The sequence below is a fragment of the Amia ocellicauda genome, unplaced genomic scaffold, assembly GCF_036373705.1.
Source record: "Amia ocellicauda isolate fAmiCal2 unplaced genomic scaffold, fAmiCal2.hap1 HAP1_SCAFFOLD_80, whole genome shotgun sequence".
Taxonomy (NCBI): Eukaryota; Metazoa; Chordata; class Actinopteri; order Amiiformes; family Amiidae; genus Amia; species Amia ocellicauda.
In genome coordinates this window covers 40,931-59,775 of record NW_027103006.1, presented here as the reverse complement: position 1 = coordinate 59,775, position 18,845 = coordinate 40,931, and the positions used below count along the sequence as shown (strand labels likewise).

Below are 18,845 nucleotides of genomic sequence, written 5' to 3'. Positions count from 1 at the left end.
TTGCATGTATTGTATTTTCAAGTGTGTGCATTCATCCTGTTGTCATTTTGTTTTGAAAGCAGAAGAATCATTCAACAGGTTGCTGAGACAAATGTAAACCAGTAAAACATATGAAGAGAAACAAACCTTGAATATAAGTTCAGTTGTTTAAACATTTGACAAACTATGGTGAGGGGGTAAGAAAACACACAAATCCAGCAGCTCCTGTATTTCAATACACCAGAACCCAATATTATTGGCGAGTCGGGTAGTCCATCATCACAGTTCGAGGGCAGGCATCATTTCAGTAATTTCATCCCGTTGCATTCACATCCGTGCCTTGAATGAGATTGAATGTGATCTTTGCTCTCAAGTATGTTCCCAAGTTTTACACTTTCGTGCTTTGCATGAATGGGAATGGAACCGTGTGTGTTGAATGAGGCTCCTTGTGAGCACTGATCTTTGTCCGGTGGAGTTCCTTTTTGTGTTGCTGTAATTGTGTCATTTCTCGATGAGAAAGATTAGGCAACATTTAGTCACTTCTAGCCATGATGCTCAATTTATTTACGAATGTACCCTATTTACTAGGGACCGTTTACGTTGGAGAACAAGATCTATTGTATGCCTGTGTATTTGGGGAAGTCAAATCTGAAATAATGATGAAATTGCGTGTATCCAAAGTTAAAACTCGTGATTTGTCGCGCTCTGGTGTGTAAAAGATGCAAAAGCTTACAGCACCTGGTATTCCCAGGCGGTCTCCCATCCAAGTACTGACCAGGCCCGAGCCTGCTTAGCTTCCGAGATCGGACGAGATCGGGCGTATTCAGGCTAGTATGGCCGTAAGCCAGGGAGGCTGTCCCTGACGCTCTACTTAAAGGGAAGGCAATATCCGTTTCTGCCGTTCATACTTACAGTTGAACTGTCTCTCTACTCTAAAGCCCGGGACACACCAGCGCGCCGCAGACAGTCCCTGCTAAGACGCCACGTTGTGGCAACATTGTGGCAACGTTGTGCGTTAGCTGGGGTGCCACACCAGACCGGAACTATATATTACAAAACGAACACATTGTCTTGATAATACAGCTGTAATTGAGTGCCTGACACGCCAGTCAAGCTCAATCTTGAGAAGGTGTGCATTTCAATAAGGATTTCAATTGACATACAGTATGAAACTGAAAGGAGGTTGCATCACTATGATGCATAACATTGCATGTATTGTATTTTCAAGTGTGTGCATTCATCCTGTTGTCATTTTGTTTTGAAAGCAGAAGAATCATTCAACAGGTTGCTGAGACAAATGTAAACCAGTAAAACATATGAAGAGAAACAAACCTTGAATATAAGTTCAGTTGTTTAAACATTTGACAAACTATGGTGAGGGGGTAAGAAAACACACAAATCCAGCAGCTCCTGTATTTCAATACACCAAAACACAATATTATTGGCGAGTCGGGTAGTCCATCATCACAGTTCGAGGGCAGGCATCATTTCAGTAATTTCATCCCGTTGCATTCACATCCGTGCCTTGAATGAGATTGAATGTGATCTTTGCTCTCAAGTATGTTCCCAAGTTTTACACTTTCGTGCTTTGCATGAATGGGAATGGAACCGTGTGTGTTGAATGAGGCTCCTTGTGAGCACTGAACTTTGTCCGGTGGAGTTCCTTTTTGTGTTGCTGTAATTGTGTCATTTCTCGATGAGAAAGATTAGGCAACATTTAGTAACTTCTAGCCATGATGCTCAATTTATTTACGAATGTACCCTAGTTACTAGGGACCGTTTACGTTGGAGAACAAGATCTATTGTATGCCTGTGTATTTGGGGAAGTCAAATCTGAAATAATGATGAAATTGCGTGTATCCAAAGTTAAAACTCGTGATTTGTCGCGCTCTGGTGTGTAAAAGATGCAAAAGCTTACAGCACCTGGTATTCCCAGGCGGTCTCCCATCCAAGTACTGACCAGGCCCGAGCCTGCTTAGCTTCCGAGATCGGACGAGATCGGGCGTATTCAGGCTAGTATGGCCGTGAGCCAGGGAGCCTGTCCCTGACGCTCTATTTAAAGGGATGGCAATATCCGTTTCTGCCGTTCATACTTACAGTTGAACTGTCTCTCTACTCTAAAGCCCGGGACACACCAGCGCGCCGCAGACAGTCCCTGCTAATATGCCACGTTGTGGCAACGTTGTGCGTTAGCTGGGGTGCCACACCAGACCGGAACTATATTTTACAAAACGAACACATTTGTCTTGATAAAACAGCTGTAATTGAGTGCCTGACACGCCAGTCAAGCGCAATCTTGAGAAGGTGTGCATTTCAGTAAGGATTTCAATTGACGTGCAGTATGAAACTGAAAGGAGGTTGCATCACTATGATGCATAACATTGCATGTATTGTATTTTCAAGTGTGTGCATTCATCCTGTTGTCATTTTGTTTTGAAAGCAGAAGAATCATTCAACAGGTTGCTGAGACAAATGTAAACCAGTAAAACATATGAAGAGAAACAAACCTTGAATATAAGTTCAGTTGTTTAAACATTTGACAAACTATGGTGAGGGGGTAAGAAAACACACAAATCCAGCAGCTCCTGTATTTCAATACACCAGAACCCAATATTATTGGCGAGTCGGGTAGTCCATCATCACAGTTCGAGGGCAGGCATCATTTCAGTAATTTCATCCCGTTGCATTCACATCCGTGCCTTGAATGAGATTGAATGTGATCTTTGCTCTCAAGTATGTTCCCAAGTTTTACATTTTCGTGCTTTGCATGAATGGGAATGGAACCGTGTGTGTTGAATGAGGCTCCTTGTGAGCACTGATCTTTGTCCGGTGGAGTTCCTTTTTGTGTTGCTGTAATTGTGTCATTTCTCGATGAGAAAGATTAGGCAACATTTAGTCACTTCTAGCCATGATGCTCAATTTATTTACGAATGTACCCTAGTTACTAGGGACCGTTTACGTTGGAGAACAAGATCTATTGTATGCCTGTGTATTTGGGGAAGTCAAATCTGAAATAATGATGAAATTGCGTGTATCCAAAGTTAAAACTCGTGATTTGTCGCGCTCTGGTGTGTAAAAGATGCAAAAGCTTACAGCACCTGGTATTCCCCAGGCGGTCTCCCATCCAAGTACTGACCAGGCCCGAGCCTGCTTAGCTTCCGAGATCGGACGAGATCGGGCGTATTCAGGCTAGTATGGCCGTAAGCCAGGGAGGCTGTCCCTGACGCTCTACTTAAAGGGATGGCAATATCCGTTTCTGCCGTTCATACTTACAGTTGAACTGTCTCTCTACTCTAAAGCCCGGGACACACCAGCGCGCCGCAGACAGTCCCTGCTAATATGCCACGTTGTGGCAACGTTGTGCGTTAGCTGGGGTGCCACACCAGACTGGAACTATATTTTACAAAACGAACACATTGTCTTGATAAAACAGCTGTAATTGAGTGCCTGACACGCCAGTCAAGCGCAATCTTGAGAAGGTGTGCATTTCAGTAAGGATATCAATTGACATGCAGTATGAAACTGAAAGGAGGTTGCATCACTATGATGCATAACATTGCATGTATTGTATTTTCAAGTGTGTGCATTCATCCTGTTGTCATTTTGTTTTGAAAGCAGAAGAATCATTCAACAGATTGCTGAGACAAATGTAAACCAGTAAAACATATGAAGAGAAATAAACCTTGAATATAAGTTCAGTTGTTTAAACATTTGACAAACTATGGTGAGGGGGTAAGAAAACACACAAATCCAGCAGCTCCTGTATTTCAATACACCAGAACCCAATATTATTGGCGAGTCGGGTAGTCCATCATCACAGTTCGAGGGCAGGCATCATTTCAGTAATTTCATCCCGTTGCATTCACATCCGTGCCTTGAATGAGATTGAATGTGATCTTTGCTCTCAAGTATGTTCCCAAGTTTTACACTTTCGTGCTTTGCATGAATGGGAATGGAACCGTGTGTGTTGAATGAGGCTCCTTGTGAGCACTGAACTCTGTCCGGTGGAGTTCCTTTTTGTGTTGCTGTAATTGTGTCATTTCTCGATGAGAAAGATTAGGCAACATTTAGTCACTTCTAGCCATGATGCTCAATTTATTTACGAATGTACCCTAGTTACTAGGGACCGTTTACGTTGGAGAAGAAGATCTATTGTATGCCTGTGTATTTGGGGAAGTCAAATCTGAAATAATGATGAAATTGCGTGTATCCAAAGTTAAAACTCGTGATTTGTCGCCCTCTGGTGTGTAAAAGATGCAAAAGCTTACAGCACCTGGTTTTCCCAGGTGGTCTCCCATCCAAGTACTGACCAGGCCCGAGCCTGCTTAGCTTCCGAGATCGGACGAGATCGGGCGTATTCAGGCTAGTATGGCCCTAAGCCAGGGAGGCTGTCCCTGACGCTCTACTTAAAGAGAAGGCAATATCCGTTTCTGCCGCTCATACTTGCAGTTGAACTGTCTCTCTACTCTAAAGTCCGGGACACACCAGCGCGCCGCAGACAGTCCCTGCTAACACGAAACGTTGTGGCAACGTTGTGCGTTAGCTGGGGTGCCACACCAGACCGGAACTATATATTACAAAACGAACACATTGTCTTGATAAAACAGCTGTAATTGAGTGCCTGACACGCCAGTCAAGCGCAATCTTGAGAAGGTGTGCATTTCAGTAAGGATTTCAATTGACATGCAGTATGAAACTGAAAGGAGGTTGCATCACTATGATGCATAACATTGCATGTATTGTATTTTCAAGTGTGTGCATTCATCCTGTTGTCATTTTGTTTTGAAAGCAGAAGAATCATTCAACAGGTTGCTGAGACAAATGTAAACCAGTAAAACATATGAAGAGAAACAAACCTTGAATATAAGTTCAGTTGTTTAAACATTTGACAAACTATGGTGAGGGGGTAAGAAAACACACAAATCCAGCAGCTCCTGTATTTCAATACACCAGAACCCAATATTATTGGCGAGTCGGGTAGTCCATCATCACAGTTCGAGGGCAGGCATCATTTCAGTAATTTCATCCCGTTGCATTCACATCCGTGCCTTGAATGAGATTGAATGTGATCTTTGCTCTCAAGTATGTTCCCAAGTTTTACACTTTCGTGCTTTGCATGAATGGGAATGGAACCGTGTGTGTTGAATGAGGCTCCTTGTGAGCACTGAACTCTGTCCGGTGGAGTTCCTTTTTGTGTTGCTGTAATTGTGTCATTTCTCGATGAGAAAGATTAGGCAACATTTAGTCACTTCTAGCCATGATGCTCAATTTATTTACGAATGTACCCTAGTTACTAGGGACCGTTTACGTTGGAGAAGAAGATCTATTGTATGCCTGTGTATTTGGGGAAGTCAAATCTGAAATAATGATGAAATTGCGTGTATCCAAAGTTAAAACTCGTGATTTGTCGCCCTCTGGTGTGTAAAAGATGCAAAAGCTTACAGCACCTGGTTTTCCCAGGTGGTCTCCCATCCAAGTACTGACCAGGCCCGAGCCTGCTTAGCTTCCGAGATCGGACGAGATCGGGCGTATTCAGGCTAGTATGGCCCTAAGCCAGGGAGGCTGTCCCTGACGCTCTACTTAAAGAGAAGGCAATATCCGTTTCTGCCGCTCATACTTGCAGTTGAACTGTCTCTCTACTCTAAAGTCCGGGACACACCAGCGCGCCGCAGACAGTCCCTGCTAACACGAAACGTTGTGGCAACGTTGTGCGTTAGCTGGGGTGCCACACCAGACCGGAACTATATATTACAAAACGAACACATTGTCTTGATAAAACAGCTGTAATTGAGTGCCTGACACGCCAGTCAAGCGCAATCTTGAGAAGGTGTGCATTTCAGTAAGGATTTCAATTGACATGCAGTATGAAACTGAAAGGAGGTTGCATCACTATGATGCATAACATTGCATGTATTGTATTTTCAAGTGTGTGCATTCATCCTGTTGTCATTTTGTTTTGAAAGCAGAAGAATCATTCAACAGGTTGCTGAGACAAATGTAAACCAGTAAAACATATGAAGAGAAACAAACCTTGAATATAAGTTCAGTTGTTTAAACATTTGACAAACTATGGTGAGGGGGTAAGAAAACACACAAATCCAGCAGCTCCTGTATTTCAATACACCAGAACCCAATATTATTGGCGAGTCGGGTAGTCCATCATCACAGTTCGAGGGCAGGCATCATTTCAGTAATTTCATCCCGTTGCATTCACATCCGTGCCTTGAATGAGATTGAATGTGATCTTTGCTCTCAAGTATGTTCCCAAGTTTTACACTTTCGTGCTTTGCATGAATGGGAATGGAACCGTGTGTGTTGAATGAGGCTCCTTGTGAGCACTGAACTTTGTCCGGTGGAGTTCCTTTTTGTGTTGCTGTAATTGTGTAATTTCTCGATGAGAAAGATTAGGCAACATTTAGTCACTTCTAGCCATGATGCTCAATTTATTTACGAATGTACCCTAGTTACTAGGGACCGTTTACGTTGGAGAACAAGATCTATTGTATGCCTGTGTATTTGGGGAAGTCAAATCTGAAATAATGATGAAATTGCGAGTATCCAAAGTTAAAACTCGTGATTTGTCGCCCTCTGGTGTGTAAAAGATGCAAAAGCTTACAGCACCTGGTATTCCCAGGCGGTCTCCCATCCAAGTACTGACCAGGCCCGAGCCTGCTTAGCTTCCGAGATCGGACGAGATCGGGCGTATTCAGGCTAGTATGGCCGTAAGCCAGGGAGGCTGTCCCTGACGCTCTACTTAAAGGGAAGGCAATATCCGTTTCTGCCGCTCATACTTGCAGTTGAACTGTCTCTCTACTCTAAAGTCCGGGACACACCAGCGCGCCGCAGACAGTCCCTGCTAACACGAAACGTTGTGGCAACGTTGTGCGTTAGCTGGGGTGCCACACCAGACCGGAACTATATATTACAAAACGAACACATTGTCTTGATAAAACAGCTGTAATTGAGTGCCTGACACGCCAGTCAAGCGCAATCTTGAGAAGGTGTGCATTTCAGTAAGGATTTCAATTGACATGCAGTATGAAACTGAAAGGAGGTTGCATCACTATGATGCATAACATTGCATGTATTGTATTTTCAAGTGTGTGCATTCATCCTGTTGTCATTTTGTTTTGAAAGTAGAAGAATCATTTTTGCTGAGGTTGCTGAGACAAATGTAAACCAGTAAAACATATGAAGAGAAACAAACCTTGAATATAAGTTCAGTTGTTTAAACATTTGACAAACTATGGTGAGGGGGTAAGAAAACACACAAATCCAGCAGCTCCTGTATTTCAATACACCAGAACCCAATATTATTGGCGAGTCGGGTAGTCCATCATCACAGTTCGAGGGCAGGCATCATTTCAGTAATTTCATCCCGTTGCATTCACATCCGTGCCTTGAATGAGATTGAATGTGATCTTTGCTCTCAAGTATGTTCCCAAGTTTTACACTTTCGTGCTTTGCATGAATGGGAATGGAACCGTGTGTGTTGAATGAGGCTCCTTGTGAGCACTGAACTTTGTCCGGTGGAGTTCCTTTTTGTGTTGCTGTAATTGTGTCATTTCTCGATGAGAAAGATTAGGCAACATTTAGTCACTTCTAGCCATGATGCTCAATTTATTTATGAATGTACCCTAGTTACTAGGGACCGTTTACGTTGGAGAACAAGATCTATTGTATGCCTGTGTATTTGGGGAAGTCAAATCTGAAATAATGATGAAATTGCGTGTATCCAAAGTTAAAACTCGTGATTTGTCGCCCTCTGGTGTGTAAAAGATGCAAAAGCTTACAGCACCTGATATTCCCAGGCGGTCTCCCATCCAAGTACTGACCAGGCCCGAGCCTGCTTAGCTTCCGAGATCGGACGAGATCGGGCGTATTCAGGCTAGTATGGCCGTAAGCCAGGGAGGCTGTCCCTGACGCTCTACTTAAAGGGAAGGCAATATCCGTTTCTGCCGTTCATACTTACAGTTGAACTGTCTCTCTACTCTAAAGCCCGGGACACACCAGCGCGCCGCAGACAGTCCCTGATAACACGCCACGTTGTGGCAACATTGTGGCAACGTTGTGCGTTAGCTGGGGTGCCACACCAGACCGGAACTATATATTACAAAACGAACACATTCTCTTGATAAAACAGCTGTAATTGAGTGCCTGACACGCCAGTCAAGCGCAATCTTGAGAAGGTGTGCATTTCAGTAAGGATTTCAATTGACATGCAGTATGAAACTGAAAGGAGGTTGCATCACTATGATGCATAACATTGCATGTATTGTATTTTCAAGTGTGTGCATTCATCCTGTTGTCATTTTGTTTTGAAAGCAGAAGAATCATTCAACAGGTTGCTGAGACAAATGTAAACCAGTAAAACATATGAAGAGAAACAAACCTTGAATATAAGTTCAGTTGTTTAAACATTTGACAAACTATGGTGAGGGGGTAAGAAAACACACAAATCCAGCAGCTCCTGTATTTCAATACACCAGAACCCAATATTATTGGCGAGTCGGGTAGTCCATCATCACAGTTCGAGGGCAGGCATCATTTCAGTAATTTCATCCCGTTGCATTCACATCCGTGCCTTGAATGAGATTGAATGTGATCTTTGCTCTCAAGTATGTTCCCAAGTTTTACACTTTCGTGCTTTGCATGAATGGGAATGGAACCGTGTGTGTTGAATGAGGCTCCTTGTGAGCACTGAACTTTGTCCGGTGGAGTTCCTTTTTGTGTTGCTGTAATTGTGTCATTTCTCGATGAGAAAGATTAGGCAACATTTAGTCACTTCTAGCCATGATGCTCAATTTATTTATGAATGTACCCTAGTTACTAGGGACCGTTTACGTTGGAGAACAAGATCTATTGTATGCCTGTGTATTTGGGGAAGTCAAATCTGAAATAATGATGAAATTGCGTGTATCCAAAGTTAAAACTCGTGATTTGTCGCCCTCTGGTGTGTAAAAGATGCAAAAGCTTACAGCACCTGGTATTCCCAGGCGGTGTCCCATCCAAGTACTGACCAGGCCCGAGCCTGCTTAGCTTCCGAGATCGGACGAGATCGGGCGTATTCAGGCTAGTATGGCCGTAAGCCAGGGAGGCTGTCCCTGACGCTCTACTTAAAGGGAAGGCAATATCCGTTTCTGCCGTTCATACTTACAGTTGAACTGTCTCTCTACTCTAAAGCCCGGGACACACCAGCGCGCCGCAGACAGTCCCTGATAACACGCCACGTTGTGGCAACATTGTGGCAACGTTGTGCGTTAGCTGGGGTGCCACACCAGACCGGAACTATATATTACAAAACGAACACATTCTCTTGATAAAACAGCTGTAATTGAGTGCCTGACACGCCAGTCAAGCGCAATCTTGAGAAGGTGTGCATTTCAGTAAGGATTTCAATTGACATGCAGTATGAAACTGAAAGGAGGTTGCATCACTATGATGCATAACATTGCATGTATTGTATTTTCAAGTGTGTGCATTCATCCTGTTGTCATTTTGTTTTGAAAGCAGAAGAATCATTCAACAGGTTGCTGAGACAAATGTAAACCAGTAAAACATATGAAGAGAAACAAACCTTGAATATAAGTTCAGTTGTTTAAACATTTGACAAACTATGGTGAGGGGGTAAGAAAACACACAAATCCAGCAGCTCCTGTATTTCAATACACCAGAACCCAATATTATTGGCGAGTCGGGTAGTCCATCATCACAGTTCGAGGGCAGGCATCATTTCAGTAATTTCATCCCGTTGCATTCACATCCGTGCCTTGAATGAGATTGAATGTGATCTTTGCTCTCAAGTATGTTCCCAAGTTTTACACTTTCGTGCTTTGCATGAATGGGAATGGAACCGTGTGTGTTGAATGAGGCTCCTTGTGAGCACTGAACTCTGTCCGGTGGAGTTCCTTTTTGTGTTGCTGTAATTGTGTCATTTCTCGATGAGAAAGATTAGGCAACATTTAGTCACTTCTAGCCATGATGCTCAATTTATTTACGAATGTACCCTAGTTACTAGGGACCGTTTACGTTGGAGAACAAGATCTATTGTATGCCTGTGTATTTGGGGAAGTCAAATCTGAAATAATGATGAAATTGCGTGTATCCAAAGTTAAAACTCGTGATTTGTCGCCCTCTGGTGTGTAAAAGATGCAAAAGCTTACAGCACCTGGTTTTCCCAGGTGGTCTCCCATCCAAGTACTGACCAGGCCCGAGCCTGCTTAGCTTCCGAGATCGGACGAGATCGGGCGTATTCAGGCTAGTATGGCCGTAAGCCAGGGAGGCTGTCCCTGACGCTCTACTTAAAGGGAAGGCAATATCCGTTTCTGCCGCTCATACTTGCAGTTGAACTGTCTCTCTACTCTAAAGTCCGGGACACACCAGCGCGCCGCAGACAGTCCCTGCTAACACGAAACGTTGTGGCAACGTTGTGCGTTAGCTGGGGTGCCACACCAGACCGGAACTATATATTACAAAACGAACACATTGTCTTGATAAAACAGCTGTAATTGAGTGCCTGACACGCCAGTCAAGCGCAATCTTGAGAAGGTGTGCATTTCAGTAAGGATTTCAATTGACATGCAGTATGAAACTGAAAGGAGGTTGCATCACTATGATGCATAACATTGCATGTATTGTATTTTCAAGTGTGTGCATTCATCCTGTTGTCATTTTGTTTTGAAAGCAGAAGAATCATTCAACAGGTTGCTGAGACAAATGTAAACCAGTAAAACATATGAAGAGAAACAAACCTTGAATATAAGTTCAGTTGTTTAAACATTTGACAAACTATGGTGAGGGGGTAAGAAAACACACAAATCCAGCAGCTCCTGTATTTCAATACACCAGAACCCAATATTATTGGCGAGTCGGGTAGTCCATCATCACAGTTCGAGGGCAGGCATCATTTCAGTAATTTCATCCCGTTGCATTCACATCCGTGCCTTGAATGAGATTGAATGTGATCTTTGCTCTCAAGTATGTTCCCAAGTTTTACACTTTCGTGCTTTGCATGAATGGGAATGGAACCGTGTGTGTTGAATGAGGCTCCTTGTGAGCACTGAACTTTGTCCGGTGGAGTTCCTTTTTGTGTTGCTGTAATTGTGTAATTTCTCGATGAGAAAGATTAGGCAACATTTAGTCACTTCTAGCCATGATGCTCAATTTATTTACGAATGTACCCTAGTTACTAGGGACCGTTTACGTTGGAGAACAAGATCTATTGTATGCCTGTGTATTTGGGGAAGTCAAATCTGAAATAATGATGAAATTGCGTGTATCCAAAGTTAAAACTCGTGATTTGTCGCCCTCTGGTGTGTAAAAGATGCAAAAGCTTACAGCACCTGGTATTCCCAGGCGGTCTCCCATCCAAGTACTGACCAGGCCCGAGCCTGCTTAGCTTCCGAGATCGGACGAGATCGGGCGTATTCAGGCTAGTATGGCCGTAAGCCAGGGAGGCTGTCCCTGACGCTCTACTTAAAGGGAAGGCAATATCCGTTTCTGCCGCTCATACTTGCAGTTGAACTGTCTCTCTACTCTAAAGTCCGGGACACACCAGCGCGCCGCAGACAGTCCCTGCTAACACGAAACGTTGTGGCAACGTTGTGCGTTAGCTGGGGTGCCACACCAGACCGGAACTATATATTACAAAACGAACACATTGTCTTGATAAAACAGCTGTAATTGAGTGCCTGACACGCCAGTCAAGCGCAATCTTGAGAAGGTGTGCATTTCAGTAAGGATTTCAATTGACATGCAGTATGAAACTGAAAGGAGGTTGCATCACTATGATGCATAACATTGCATGTATTGTATTTTCAAGTGTGTGCATTCATCCTGTTGTCATTTTGTTTTGAAAGTAGAAGAATCATTTTTGCTGAGGTTGCTGAGACAAATGTAAACCAGTAAAACATATGAAGAGAAACAAACCTTGAATATAAGTTCAGTTGTTTAAACATTTGACAAACTATGGTGAGGGGGTAAGAAAACACACAAATCCAGCAGCTCCTGTATTTCAATACACCAGAACCCAATATTATTGGCGAGTCGGGTAGTCCATCATCACAGTTCGAGGGCAGGCATCATTTCAGTAATTTCATCCCGTTGCATTCACATCCGTGCCTTGAATGAGATTGAATGTGATCTTTGCTCTCAAGTATGTTCCCAAGTTTTACACTTTCGTGCTTTGCATGAATGGGAATGGAACCGTGTGTGTTGAATGAGGCTCCTTGTGAGCACTGAACTTTGTCCGGTGGAGTTCCTTTTTGTGTTGCTGTAATTGTGTCATTTCTCGATGAGAAAGATTAGGCAACATTTAGTCACTTCTAGCCATGATGCTCAATTTATTTATGAATGTACCCTAGTTACTAGGGACCGTTTACGTTGGAGAACAAGATCTATTGTATGCCTGTGTATTTGGGGAAGTCAAATCTGAAATAATGATGAAATTGCGTGTATCCAAAGTTAAAACTCGTGATTTGTCGCCCTCTGGTGTGTAAAAGATGCAAAAGCTTACAGCACCTGGTATTCCCAGGCGGTCTCCCATCCAAGTACTGACCAGGCCCGAGCCTGCTTAGCTTCCGAGATCGGACGAGATCGGGCGTATTCAGGCTAGTATGGCCGTAAGCCAGAAAGGCTGTCCCTGACGCTCTACTTAAAGGGAAGGCAATATCCGTTTCTGCCGTTCATACTTACAGTTGAACTGTCTCTCTACTCTAAAGCCCGGGACACAGCAGCGCGCCGCAGATAGTCCCTGCTAACACGCCACGTTGTGGCAACATTGTGGCAACGTTGTGCGTTAGCTGGGGTGCCACACCAGACCGGAACTATATATTACAAAACGAACACATTGTCTTGATAAAACAGCTGTAATTGAGTGCCTGACACGCCAGTCAAGCGCAATCTTGAGAAGGTGTGCATTTCAGTAAGGATTTCAATTGACATGCAGTATGAAACTGAAAGGAGGTTGCATCACTATGATGCATAACATTGCATGTATTGTATTTTCAAGTGTGTGCATTCATCCTGTTGTCATTTTGTTTTGAAAGCAGAAGAATCATTCAACAGGTTGCTGAGACAAATGTAAACCAGTAAAACATATGAAGAGAAACAAACCTTGAATATAAGTTCAGTTGTTTAAACATTTGACAAACTATGGTGAGGGGGTAAGAAAACACACAAATCCAGCAGCTCCTGTATTTCAATACACCAGAACCCAATATTATTGGCGAGTCGGGTAGTCCATCATCACAGTTCGAGGGCAGGCATCATTTCAGTAATTTCATCCCGTTGCATTCACATCCGTGCCTTGAATGAGATTGAATGTGATCTTTGCTCTCAAGTATGTTCCCAAGTTTTACACTTTCGTGCTTTGCATGAATGGGAATGGAACCGTGTGTGTTGAATGAGGCTCCTTGTGAGCACTGAACTTTGTCCGGTGGAGTTCCTTTTTGTGTTGCTGTAATTGTGTCATTTCTCGATGAGAAAGATTAGGCAACATTTAGTCACTTCTAGCCATGATGCTCAATTTATTTACGAATGTACCCTAGTTACTAGGGACCGTTTACGTTGGAGAACAAGATCTATTGTATGCCTGTGTATTTGGGGAAGTCAAATCTGAAATAATGATGAAATTGCGTGTATCCAAAGTTAAAACTCGTGATTTGTCGCCCTCTGGTGTGTAAAAGATGCAAAAACTTACAGCACCTGGTATTCCCAGGCGGTCTCCCATCCAAGTACTGACCAGGCCCGAGCCTGCTTAGCTTCCGAGATCGGACGAGATCGGGCGTATTCAGGCTAGTATGGCCGTAAGCCAGGGAGGCTGTCCCTGACGCTCTACTTAAAGGGAAGGCAATATCCGTTTCTGCCGCTCATACTTGCAGTTGAACTCTCTCTCTACTCTAAAGTCCGGGACACACCAGCGCGCCGCAGACAGTCCCTGCTAACACGAAACGTTGTGGCAACGTTGTGCGTTAGCTGGGGTGCCACACCAGACCGGAACTATATATTACAAAACGAACATATTGTCTTGATAATACAGCTGTAATTGAGTGCCTGACACGCCAGTCAAGCGCAATCTTGAGAAGGTGTGCATTTCAGTAAGGATTTCAATTGACATGCAGTATGAAACTGAAAGGAGGTTGCATCACTATGATGCATAACATTGCATGTATTGTATTTTCAAGTGTGTGCATTCATCCTGTTGTCATTTTGTTTTGAAAGCAGAAGAATCATTCAACAGGTTGCTGAGACAAATGTAAACCAGTAAAACATATGAAGAGAAACAAACCTTGAATATAAGTTCAGTTGTTTAAACATTTGACAAACTATGGTGAGGGGGTAAGAAAACACACAAATCCAGCAGCTCCTGTATTTCAATACACCAGAACCCAATATTATTGGCGAGTCGGGTAGTCCATCATCACAGTTCGAGGGCAGGCATCATTTCAGTAATTTCATCCCGTTGCATTCACATCCGTGCCTTGAATGATATTGAATGTGATCTTTGCTCTCAAGTATGTTCCCAAGTTTTACACTTTCGTGCTTTGCATGAATGGGAATGGAACCGTGTGTGTTGAATGAGGCTCCTTGTGAGCACTGATCTTTGTCCGGTGGAGTTCCTTTTTGTGTTGCTGTAATTGTGTCATTTCTCGATGAGAAAGATTAGGCAACATTTAGTCACTTCTAGCCATGATGCTCAATTTATTTACGAATGTACCCTAGTTACTAGGGACCGTTTACGTTGGAGAACAAGATCTATTGTATGCCTGTGTATTTGGGGAAGTCAAATCTGAAATAATGATGAAATTGCGTGTATCCAAAGTTAAAACTCGTGATTTGTCGCGCTCTGGTGTGTAAAAGATGCAAAAGCTTACAGCACCTGGTATTCCGAGGCGGTCTCCCATCCAAGTACTGACCAGGCCCGAGCCTGCTTAGCTTCCGAGATCGGACGAGATCGGGCGTATTCAGGCTAGTATGGCCGTAAGCCAGGGAGGCTGTCCCTGACGCTCTACTTAAAGGGAAGGCAATATCCGTTTCTGCCGTTCATACTTACAGTTGAACTGTCTCTCTACTCTAAAGCCCGGGACACACCAGCGCGCCGCAGACAGTCCCTGCTAACACGAAACGTTGTGGCAACGTTGTGCGTTAGCTGGGGTACCACACCAGACCGGAACTATATTTTACAAAACGAACACATTTGTCTTGATAAAACAGCTGTAATTGAGTGCCTGACACGCCAGTCAAGCGCAATCTTGAGAAGGTGTGCATTTCAGTAAGGATTTCAATTGACATGCAGTATGAAACTGAAAGGAGGTTGCATCACTATGATGCATAACATTGCATGTATTGTATTTTCAAGTGTGTGCATTCATCCTGTTGTCATTTTGTTTTGAAAGCAGAAGAATCATTCAACAGGTTGCTGAGACAAATGTAAACCAGTAAAACATATGAAGAGAAACAAACCTTGAATATAAGTTCAGTTGTTTAAACATTTGACAAACTATGGTGAGGGGGTAAGAAAACACACAAATCCAGCAGCTCCTGTATTTCAATACACCAGAACCCAATATTATTGGCGAGTCGGGTAGTCCATCATCACAGTTCGAGGGCAGGCATCATTTCAGTAATTTCATCCCGTTGCATTCACATCCGTGCCTTGAATGAGATTGAATGTGATCTTTGCTCTCAAGTATGTTCCCAAGTTTTACACTTTCGTGCTTTGCATGAATGGGAATGGAACCGTGTGTGTTGAATGAGGCTCCTTGTGAGCACTGATCTTTGTCCGGTGGAGTTCCTTTTTGTGTTGCTGTAATTGTGTCATTTCTCGATGAGAAAGATTAGGCAACATTTAGTCACTTCTAGCCATGATGCTCAATTTATTTACGAATGTACCCTATTTACTAGGGACCGTTTACGTTGGAGAACAAGATCTATTGTATGCCTGTGTATTTGGGGAAGTCAAATCTGAAATAATGATGAAATTGCGTGTATCCAAAGTTAAAACTCGTGATTTGTCGCGCTCTGGTGTGTAAAAGATGCAAAAGCTTACAGCACCTGGTATTCCCAGGCGGTCTCCCATCCAAGTACTGACCAGGCCCGAGCCTGCTTAGCTTCCGAGATCGGACGAGATCGGGCGTATTCAGGCTAGTATGGCCGTAAGCCAGGGAGGCTGTCCCTGACGCTCTACTTAAAGGGAAGGCAATATCCGTTTCTGCCGTTCATACTTACAGTTGAACTGTCTCTCTACTCTAAAGCCCGGGACACACCAGCGCGCCGCAGACAGTCCCTGCTAACACGCCACGTTGTGGCAACATTGTGGCAACGTTGTGCGTTAGCTGGGGTGCCACACCAGACCGGAACTATATATTACAAAACGAACACATTGTCTTGATAATACAGCTGTAATTGAGTGCCTGACACGCCAGTCAAGCTCAATCTTGAGAAGGTGTGCATTTCAATAAGGATTTCAATTGACATACAGTATGAAACTGAAAGGAGGTTGCATCACTATGATGCATAACATTGCATGTATTGTATTTTCAAGTGTGTGCATTCATCCTGTTGTCATTTTGTTTTGAAAGCAGAAGAATCATTCAACAGGTTGCTGAGACAAATGTAAACCAGTAAAACATATGAAGAGAAACAAACCTTGAATATAAGTTCAGTTGTTTAAACATTTGACAAACTATGGTGAGGGGGTAAGAAAACACACAAATCCAGCAGCTCCTGTATTTCAATACACCAAAACACAATATTATTGGCGAGTCGGGTAGTCCATCATCACAGTTCGAGGGCAGGCATCATTTCAGTAATTTCATCCCGTTGCATTCACATCCGTGCCTTGAATGAGATTGAATGTGATCTTTGCTCTCAAGTATGTTCCCAAGTTTTACACTTTCGTGCTTTGCATGAATGGGAATGGAACCGTGTGTGTTGAATGAGGCTCCTTGTGAGCACTGAACTTTGTCCGGTGGAGTTCCTTTTTGTGTTGCTGTAATTGTGTCATTTCTCGATGAGAAAGATTAGGCAACATTTAGTAACTTCTAGCCATGATGCTCAATTTATTTACGAATGTACCCTAGTTACTAGGGACCGTTTACGTTGGAGAACAAGATCTATTGTATGCCTGTGTATTTGGGGAAGTCAAATCTGAAATAATGATGAAATTGCGTGTATCCAAAGTTAAAACTCGTGATTTGTCGCCCTCTGGTGTGTAAAAGATGCAAAAGCTTACAGCACCTGGTATTCCCAGGCGGTCTCCCATGCAAGTACTGACCAGGCCCGAGCCTGCTTAGCTTCCGAGATCGGACGAGATCGGGCGTATTCAGGCTAGTATGGCCGTAAGCCAGGAATGCTGTCCCTGACGCTCTACTTAAAGGGAAGGCAATATCCGTTTCTGCCGTTCATACTTACAGTTGAACTGTCTCTCTACTCTAAAGCCCGGGACACACCAGCGCGCCGCAGACAGTCCCTGCTAAGACGCCACGTTGTGGCAACATTGTGGCAACGTTGTGCGTTAGCTGGGGTGCCACACCAGACCGGAACTATATTTTACAAAACGAACACATTGTCTTGATAATACAGCTGTAATTGAGTGCCTGACATGCCAGTCAAGCGCAATCTTGAGAAGGTGTGCATTTCAGTAAGGATTTCAATTGACATGCAGTATGAAACTGAAAGGAGGTTGCATCACTATGATGCATAACATTGCATGTATTGTATTTTCAAGTGTGTGCATTCATCCTGTTGTCATTTTGTTTTGAAAGCAGAAGAATCATTCAACAGGTTGCTGAGACAAATGTAAACCAGTAAAACATATGAAGAGAAACAAACCTTGAATATAAGTTCAGTTGTTTAAACATTTGACAAACTATGGTGAGGGGGTAAGAAAACACACAAATCCAGCAGCTCCTGTATTTCAATACACCAGAACCCAATATTATTGGCGAGTCGGGTAGTCCATCATCACAGTTCGAGGGCAGGCATCTTTTCAGTAATTTCATCCCGTTGCATTCACATCCGTGCCTTGAATGAGATTGAATGTGATCTTTGCTCTCAAGTATGTTCCCAAGTTTTACACTTTCGTGCTTTGCATGAATGGGAATGGAACCGTGTGTGTTGAATGAGGCTCCTTGTGAGCACTGATCTTTGTCCGGTGGAGTTCCTTTTTGTGTTGCTGTAATTGTGTCATTTCTCGATGAGAAAGATTAGGCAACATTTAGTCACTTCTAGCCATGATGCTCAATTTATTTACGAATGTACCCTAGTTACTAGGGACCGTTTACGTTGGAGAACAAGATCTATTGTTTGCCTGTGTATTTGGGGAAGTCAAATCTGAAATAATGATGAAATTGCGTGTATCCAAAGTTAAAACTCGTGATTTGTCGCGCTCTGGTGTGTAAAAGATGCAAAAGCTTACAGCACCTGGTATTCCCAGGCGGTCTCCCATCCAAGTACTGACCAGGCCCGAGCCTGCTTAGTTTCCGAGATCGGACGAGATCGGGCGTATTCAGGCTAGTATGGCCGTGAGCCAGCGAGCCTGTCCCTGACGCTCTATTTAAAGGGATGGCAATATCCGTTTCTGCCGTTCATACTTACAGTTGAACTGTCTCTCTACTCTAAAGCCCGGGACACACCAGCGCGCCGCAGACAGTCCCTGCTAATATGCCACGTTGTGGCAACGTTGTGCGTTAGCTGGGGTGCCACACCAGACCGGAACTATATTTTACAAAACGAACACATTTGTCTTGATAAAACAGCTGTAATTGAGTGCCTGACACGCCAGTCAAGCGCAATCTTGAGAAGGTGTGCATTTCAGTAAGGATTTCAATTGACGTGCAGTATGAAACTGAAAGGAGGTTGCATCA

The 18,845-nt window shown here is 43.5% G+C and overlaps 16 non-coding genes across 16 annotated transcripts; all 16 read right to left on the bottom strand.

Annotated features, from left to right (window-relative positions):
* Positions 1 to 705: 705 nt before the first annotated feature.
* Positions 706 to 824, bottom strand: LOC136743703 (5S ribosomal RNA). The gene has a single exon (XR_010815756.1). It is a non-coding gene; the product is annotated as a 5S ribosomal RNA (ribosomal RNA).
* Positions 825 to 1,890: 1,066 nt separating this feature from the next.
* Positions 1,891 to 2,009, bottom strand: LOC136743594 (5S ribosomal RNA). The gene has a single exon (XR_010815650.1). It is a non-coding gene; the product is annotated as a 5S ribosomal RNA (ribosomal RNA).
* Positions 2,010 to 3,065: 1,056 nt separating this feature from the next.
* On the bottom strand, positions 3,066 to 3,185 carry LOC136743645 (5S ribosomal RNA). The gene has a single exon (XR_010815699.1). It is a non-coding gene; the product is annotated as a 5S ribosomal RNA (ribosomal RNA).
* A 1,055-nt stretch (positions 3,186 to 4,240) lies between these two features.
* On the bottom strand, positions 4,241 to 4,359 carry LOC136743587 (5S ribosomal RNA). Its single transcript, XR_010815644.1, has one exon. It is a non-coding gene; the product is annotated as a 5S ribosomal RNA (ribosomal RNA).
* Positions 4,360 to 5,414: 1,055 nt separating this feature from the next.
* Positions 5,415 to 5,533, bottom strand: LOC136743586 (5S ribosomal RNA). Its single transcript, XR_010815643.1, has one exon. It is a non-coding gene; the product is annotated as a 5S ribosomal RNA (ribosomal RNA).
* Positions 5,534 to 6,588: 1,055 nt separating this feature from the next.
* Positions 6,589 to 6,707, bottom strand: LOC136743691 (5S ribosomal RNA). The gene has a single exon (XR_010815745.1). It is a non-coding gene; the product is annotated as a 5S ribosomal RNA (ribosomal RNA).
* Positions 6,708 to 7,765: 1,058 nt separating this feature from the next.
* Positions 7,766 to 7,884, bottom strand: LOC136743511 (5S ribosomal RNA). The gene has a single exon (XR_010815570.1). It is a non-coding gene; the product is annotated as a 5S ribosomal RNA (ribosomal RNA).
* Positions 7,885 to 8,950: 1,066 nt separating this feature from the next.
* LOC136743544 (5S ribosomal RNA) lies at positions 8,951 to 9,069 on the bottom strand. Its single transcript, XR_010815603.1, has one exon. It is a non-coding gene; the product is annotated as a 5S ribosomal RNA (ribosomal RNA).
* A 1,066-nt stretch (positions 9,070 to 10,135) lies between these two features.
* On the bottom strand, positions 10,136 to 10,254 carry LOC136743481 (5S ribosomal RNA). The gene has a single exon (XR_010815541.1). It is a non-coding gene; the product is annotated as a 5S ribosomal RNA (ribosomal RNA).
* A 1,055-nt stretch (positions 10,255 to 11,309) lies between these two features.
* On the bottom strand, positions 11,310 to 11,428 carry LOC136743680 (5S ribosomal RNA). The gene has a single exon (XR_010815734.1). It is a non-coding gene; the product is annotated as a 5S ribosomal RNA (ribosomal RNA).
* A 1,058-nt stretch (positions 11,429 to 12,486) lies between these two features.
* LOC136743669 (5S ribosomal RNA) lies at positions 12,487 to 12,605 on the bottom strand. The gene has a single exon (XR_010815723.1). It is a non-coding gene; the product is annotated as a 5S ribosomal RNA (ribosomal RNA).
* Positions 12,606 to 13,671: 1,066 nt separating this feature from the next.
* On the bottom strand, positions 13,672 to 13,790 carry LOC136743514 (5S ribosomal RNA). The gene has a single exon (XR_010815573.1). It is a non-coding gene; the product is annotated as a 5S ribosomal RNA (ribosomal RNA).
* Positions 13,791 to 14,845: 1,055 nt separating this feature from the next.
* On the bottom strand, positions 14,846 to 14,964 carry LOC136743581 (5S ribosomal RNA). The gene has a single exon (XR_010815638.1). It is a non-coding gene; the product is annotated as a 5S ribosomal RNA (ribosomal RNA).
* Positions 14,965 to 16,020: 1,056 nt separating this feature from the next.
* LOC136743658 (5S ribosomal RNA) lies at positions 16,021 to 16,139 on the bottom strand. Its single transcript, XR_010815712.1, has one exon. It is a non-coding gene; the product is annotated as a 5S ribosomal RNA (ribosomal RNA).
* Positions 16,140 to 17,205: 1,066 nt separating this feature from the next.
* Positions 17,206 to 17,324, bottom strand: LOC136743545 (5S ribosomal RNA). Its single transcript, XR_010815604.1, has one exon. It is a non-coding gene; the product is annotated as a 5S ribosomal RNA (ribosomal RNA).
* A 1,066-nt stretch (positions 17,325 to 18,390) lies between these two features.
* Positions 18,391 to 18,509, bottom strand: LOC136743670 (5S ribosomal RNA). Its single transcript, XR_010815724.1, has one exon. It is a non-coding gene; the product is annotated as a 5S ribosomal RNA (ribosomal RNA).
* Between the last annotated feature and the right edge of the window lie 336 nt (positions 18,510 to 18,845).